The 6608-nt window shown below is 42.6% G+C and overlaps 1 pseudogene; it reads left to right on the top strand.

The window, feature by feature from the left end:
* The first annotated feature begins 6015 nt into the window (after positions 1–6015).
* Positions 6016–6608, top strand: part of LOC110331205 — a 2373-nt pseudogene continuing 1780 nt past the window's right edge.

Here is a 6608-nt window from a genome sequence, read left to right as displayed (position 1 = left end):
GCAAAATTTTAGTTGTGAAGTAGCAATGAAAATAATTTTGTGGTTGGGATATCACCACAACATGAGGAGCTCTAATAAAGGGTTGTGCAGCGTTAGAAAGGTTGAGAGCCACTGCCTTAAGTAGATGCTATCAACTGTCAACCAACCAACCTGTGCCATTCTCCAGGTTAGTCCTTTCCCTCACTATGGTACCATCCTTCCAGGAGCACTGGCTTCTCTGATTTAGTGTGTCAGAAATCAAACTTAAGACTTTGGTTGCAAAAACTGCTTTTCATTTTGTCTTTTGCTACTTAGTTAGAAACACTGCCATCTATTCCCATGCAGAGTAATTTGAGGTTAACGTTCCCTTCACCTCTTCACGTTCTACCAAATGAGCACTGAGTCTGATTGATTTGCCCTCTGAAGTGCTTCTTGAGCTCTTTCCTTCTTCTGTTCCAATCTCAGAGTGTACAGAGGACTAGAGAGGTTAATTGGTTTTGCTTAGGGTCCTAATAGTGTGTACACAGGGTGCTTAGCTCACATTAATAGAAGAAAAAATTGCACAAAAGTAGGGATTTACCCTCAAATTCATAGATCAGTAACATTTTTTTTCATCGTTTATAGCTTGTTAAATTCTAACAAAGTAAAATCCACAGGTCTTTTGACCCAGAAATTCAATTCTTAGGTTTTGTTCTGTAGTATCAGTCTAGTATTTTCATATTGATCCTTGCAATAGTTATTAATTTCAATGCTGTATATTAAAAGTGACTAAATACCCAGAAAGGTGACACATTAGATGAATGATATATCCACATGTTAAAACACCACCCAAAGTGATAAGGTTTTGATTAATTTATTTCTTGATTTCTTCTCTGTGATATCATTCTTTAAAGGACTTTAAAAAGTCCATTCTCTATTCAGCACAAAGCTCATGTCTGACAAACTGACACCCAGGGAGTTATTTTTTTATTAGATATTTTCTATTTACATTTCAAATGTTATCCCCTTTCCTGGTTTCCCCTCCAAAACCCCCCTCCAAAAACCCACCCCCCCTTCCCCTGCTCACCAACCCACCCACTCCTGCTTCCCTGTCCTGGCATTCCCCTACACTAGGGCAATTGGGCCTTCACAGGACCAAGGGCCTCTCCTCCCACTGATGTCAGACAAGGCTATCCTCTGCTACATATGTAGCTGGAGCCATGGGTATTCTCCATCTGTACTTTTTAGTTGGTGGTTTAGTCTCTGGGAGCTCTGGGGGTACTGGTTGGTTCATATTGTTATTCCTCCTATGGAGCTGCAAAACCCTTCAGCTCCTTTGTTCCTTTCTCTAGGTCCTCTATTGGGGATCCCGTGCTCAGTCCAATGGCTGGCTGAGAGCATACACCTCTGTATTTGTCAGGCACTGGCAGAGACTCTCAGGAGACTGTTGGGTCCTGCCTCTAAACAGTGTGTTGTAAATTTTACAGGCATGCTGGAGGTCACGCAGCCGGAGCGCAGCAGACCAGCCGGAACACAGCGTCCTCGAACCGCCCACTGTCAACGCCCACCGTCACCTGGACCTGCCCACCATCACGGCACCTGTCCGCCACTGCCAGGACTGCTCATTATCGCGAGAACGCTGTGGCAACTTCAAAGGACTCAGGGGAATGCTGGGAACTCTTCCTTGTACTTAAGCCAGTCCTGACAATAAAGATTCGGGCCTTGATCAGAGAAGCCTTTGTCAGGGCCCCATGTTTCCTTTTGCAGCCCTGTTCCTTTTCAGGAGTTCCCGCCCTCCAGTTCGGATCCACAGTGGTTCTGCAGGCAGAACCACACAGGAGACAACTATATCAGGCTCCTTTTAGCAATCGCTTGTTGGCATCCACAATAGTGTCTGGGTTTGGTAACTGTATATGGGATGGATCCCCAGGTAGGGCAGTCTCTGGATGGCCTTTCCTTCAGTCTCTGTTCCACACTTTGTCTCTGAATCTCCTCTCATGGGTATTTTGATTCCCCCTTCTAAGAAGGACCAAAGTATCAACACTTTGGTCTTCCTTCTTCTTGAGCTTCATGTGGTCTGTGAATTGTATCTTGGGTATTCTAAGCTTCTGGGCTAATAAGAGCCAACATAGCTGGGGGTTAGATGGATCTGAAGCTATAAAGACAGAGTTTTAAGTATTCTTCCTCTCCAATGGTAGTTGAAGTCTTAGAGTGGAGGAGGACACCAAGGGGCAGTGAGGACATGGCAGCCAACCAACACAACCTGTCAGATATGTCATAATTTGACTCTGGCTCATTTTCTTATAAACAGGATTCAAATGTTACCACTACTTTCCATTTAGGGATCAGAGAAGAACTTTCCTTAACATAAAGATGTCTCAATTCAGTCTTCCCAGGTTTGAATCTAATCCTACAGTCTATAAATTCAGCAAACAGTCCAGTCTTTCAGGTTTGTAGAGAATCAGAGTTTTGTTATACGATAGTCTTAGTGATTACATTTAACATATGTGTTTTATGAGGGTTAAAGTTAGATGATAGACCAGAACCCTCTAATACAAAATAGATTTTATTTATATTATTCCAACCTTTAAGCATAGCACTTTTTAATTATGTATGATTTAATTGTGTTTGTGCATGTGGGCACTGTGCCTGTGGAGGCCAGAGAGGGCATTGGACTGCATAGATCTGGTATTACAGGTAGTCATGAGCAGGGTCCTTTGTAATAGCAGGATGTGCTTTTAAACACTGAACTTTATCTCCAGCTCTATTCCTCCTGCTCTTTTTTTCTTTTTAAAAACAGGATTTGTTATTTTTAATTATGTGTATGTATGCGTGTGTGAGTGTGTATGTGTATGTATGTGTGTGTATGGGTATGTATGCGTGTGTGTATGTATGTGTGCGTGTGTGTGCATGGGTATGTATGCATGTGTGTGTATGGGTATATGTGCGTGTGTGTGTATGGGTACATATGCATATGGGTATGTATGTATGTATGTGTGTGTATGGGTATGAATACATATGTGTATATGTGTGTGTATCTTTGTGTATGTATGCGTGTGTGTGTATATGTGTATGTGTGTGTATGGGTATGNATGCATGTGTGTGTATGGGTATGTGTGTGTGTATGTGTATGTATGCATGTGTGTGTATGGGTATGTGTGTGTGTATGGGTATGTATGCATGTGTGTGTATGGGTATGAATGCATGTGTGTGTATGGGTATGTGTGTGTGTATGTGTATGTATGCATGTGTGTGTATGGGTATGTATGTGTGTGTGTATGGGTATGAATGCATGTGTGTGTATGGGTATGTGTGTGTGTATGTGTATGTATGCATGTGTGTGTATGTGTATGTATGCATGTGTGTGTATGGGTATGAATGCATATGTGTATATGTGTGTGTGTATGGGTATGAATGCATGTGTGTGTATGGATATGTGTGTGTGTATGTGTATGTATGCATGTGTGTGTATGGGTATGTATGCATGTGTGTGTGCATGGGTATGTGCATGTGAATGCAGTGCTCACAGAAGCCAGAGGCATTAGATTCACCAGGAGCTGGAATGATAGCAGTGAGCTGCTTGATGTGGGTACTAGGAATTAAACTCTGGTCTTCTGCAAAAGCTGTACTGACTTTTCTCCACTGAGCCACCTCTCCATCCACCAGCATAGCATTTAAATGTACTAGACCAAGTGGGAATGACCATGTTAAGGCTATAGGCATTTTATACTGTTTCACAATAATCAAGGTACCTTTTAATTTGCTTACATTTAGGGTTTCTTTTGTTTCTCTCTATTCATGCATGGTGCCATTATGTGAAAAAAAAAACCTGTAGATAAGAACCTGAGTCTTAAACTTTTCCAGTCCAGCAGTCTTTCAGACTGAAGATTCAGAAAGGACATGAATCTTGAAGTTTGAAAACTGACACTCATCCATCTTTGACAAAGCCCTTGAGTTCTGTGCCTCCACAGATTTCCAGAGGAAAAATGTTGCCCTGCAATCACTTGCTTGGACTGCAATACCAGAACAGCTGAGCTTAATCTCTTTTCATTCCTTCGTTCAACAGGTATTTGTAGAGCTTTGTGCTGAGTACTGTGTGGGATACAGAGAAGTGCAATTTATAGATTTTGCCCTTTAAGCTTTTATTGCTTAATCACAGTGAGAGGGAGTCAAAGAGGCACAGTGTGAAACTGTAGCTCGGTGGAGACCGAAGTTTCAGTTCTAGTGGTTGAAGTTTAGGTAAAATCATATGAAATATAGACCATCTCTGAGTCAAGCAAATATCCCACAGTGGAGGAGTCATTCATCCTTTCCTGTCATAGACTGACGGGTTCAACCTAAAGAAGAAGTTTTCTCATCATTCTCAGGATATATATATATCCCTGTATGTGAAACTGAAGGTAGGAAGATACAGGAATAGCTGAGCCTGCTCCTGACCATTCCTTAGCTCCCTTTCACACGCAAGGATAGTAGGCAGCCATTTAGTCCTTCCTTCTATAGTCACTGGAGCCTCATTTCAATGGGGTTGTATGACCCTGGAAGGGTACACACAAGAGGCAGCACTTGGCCCCTCCCTCACGGAGTACAAGTAGCAACAGTACAGATAATATGGCTCCTGAGGTAGACTAGCTGGATTTGCATTCAGTTCCTACTATTAAGCAACACTTAGACCTTAGACACATAACTTCACTGTTACATGTCTTAGTTTCCTAACCTAGGAAGCTGATGTAATAATATCGATTCAATGATCTAATCTGTTTAAATTTTATAGCAAGCACTCTGCTAGTCACACAATAACTATACTAGCTGTTATAATGAATAGTCCATAGATGACCAAGTGAGTGCTATGTTCAGAATGTGTGTCCCTTCTTCTATGTTCATGTGTTGAAACCCTCTTATCTAAAATTATGGTATTAGTGGGTGGCAACTTTGGGAGGGAAATAGTTTAAAAGAAGTCTTATAAATGAGATGATGAGATGAGAACTTCCCTAAAGATAGTCCTAATAGAGACAATTTGACTTTCTACTATTTAATGTCATAGTTACAATGTGATGCCTATGCTCAAGAAGGTGGCTCTCACCAGATAGGAAATCTGCCAGCACTTTGATCCAGGGCTTTACAGCCTTTGTAATGGCCAGACACACATTTCTGGCATTCGTAAGTCATGTAGTTTTATGGCGCTCTGCTCCGGCATCCTAAACAGAAGAGACAAGGACTTATGCTTCCCCTAAGGATATAGGGAGCTGGAAGGAACATTACTGTTATTCTAATAGTGAGAAAAAACAGCTAAGTTACAAAAGTCTAATGATTTTGGGACTCATTAGAAAGTTTAGGCCACAGAATAAGCAAATTACCTGCACTAGGAGAAGGAGAAAGAAACTGGACATGTGGACTCTACCCTCTGTGATGGTCATTAAGAAAGGGAGGGATAATATATAAATGGATACAAAGAAATCAACAAACACCCTAATAATTTTCTTTAGGTTGAATATGGGTAAGAACCTATATGAAAGAAGTCCCAGGGACCCCCCAGGAAGGGGAGGAATGTGCACCAGATCCTGGGCTCCTTGCCAGAGATTTTGGCCATGACAATTCCGATGGAAGAGCAGAGAGTAGTGAAAAATAACTCTGAATAGTATGTGGAAGGAAGGGTTCACCACTGTGCAAAAGGGTTCCTTTCCTTCCTGGCACCTTGTGTTCCATAGGGACAGGTGTTCAAACTACCTGAGATTGGCAGCCCTGTAATTCTCAAGGAATATGGCAAGACTGGTTGTGTCCAGGGAAAAAGCCATAGATGAGCTATGTAAACATACTTTCAGGCAGTAGCTACCCTGTGAAGGAGGCTCAACTCCATTTTGATGCAGAGCTACTTTATTTTTACTTCCACAGACATCCTATCGGGCAGGCTATCAGAATATGAAAGCATATTACTTCCTGCCTTGTGATAGCAACACATGCCTGCATTACCTGCCAGGTGGCATTCTCTGACTTGGAGCTGCAGTAGGCCCCTGGGAGACCGACTAGCACTGCAAAAGTCTGCATCTCCAAGTGGCCAACATGTCCCATGTTACCACTGAAAGCCTTGCGGAACCAGCAGGCTGTGATGGAGGAGGCAAGAACATAGCCACCTACTACACCGTCTGCAGTAAGAAGTTTGCCATGCCCAGGAAAGATTATCTTAAGTCCTGACAACATACAGAGATGAAGGCAATTCAGGCTGTGAATCACCAAGAAAAGGTGATGAACAAGAACTCAGAGAAGGAAGTGTGGATAGTGTGAGCAAGGTGCCATAAATGCAGCCATGAAGGCACAGTCATTCACATGTCTCAATAAAGTGACTTCAGCTTCTACAAAACAGTTCAGACATAGCATACCTGGGGACTCACAGCTCAGCCTGTGTGGTGAAGCTATCTAAGCTCAAGTGATTTGACCAGCTGTACTGGTTAATTTTGTGTCAACTTGACACAAGCTGGAGTTATTACAGAGAAAGGAGCTTCAGTTGGGGAAATGCCTCCATGAGATCCAGCTGGAAGGCATTTTCTCAATTAGTGATCAAGGGTGGAGGTCCCCTTGTGGGTGGTACCATCTCTGGGCTGGTGGTCTTGGGTTCTATAAGAGAGCAGGCTGAGCAAGCCAGAGGAGGCAAGCCA

The sequence above is a fragment of the Mus pahari genome, chromosome 14, assembly GCF_900095145.1.
Source record: "Mus pahari chromosome 14, PAHARI_EIJ_v1.1, whole genome shotgun sequence".
Classification (NCBI taxonomy): domain Eukaryota; kingdom Metazoa; phylum Chordata; class Mammalia; order Rodentia; family Muridae; genus Mus; species Mus pahari.
Note: the sequence above shows the minus strand (reverse complement) of the source record. Positions and strands in the feature narration are given on the sequence as shown.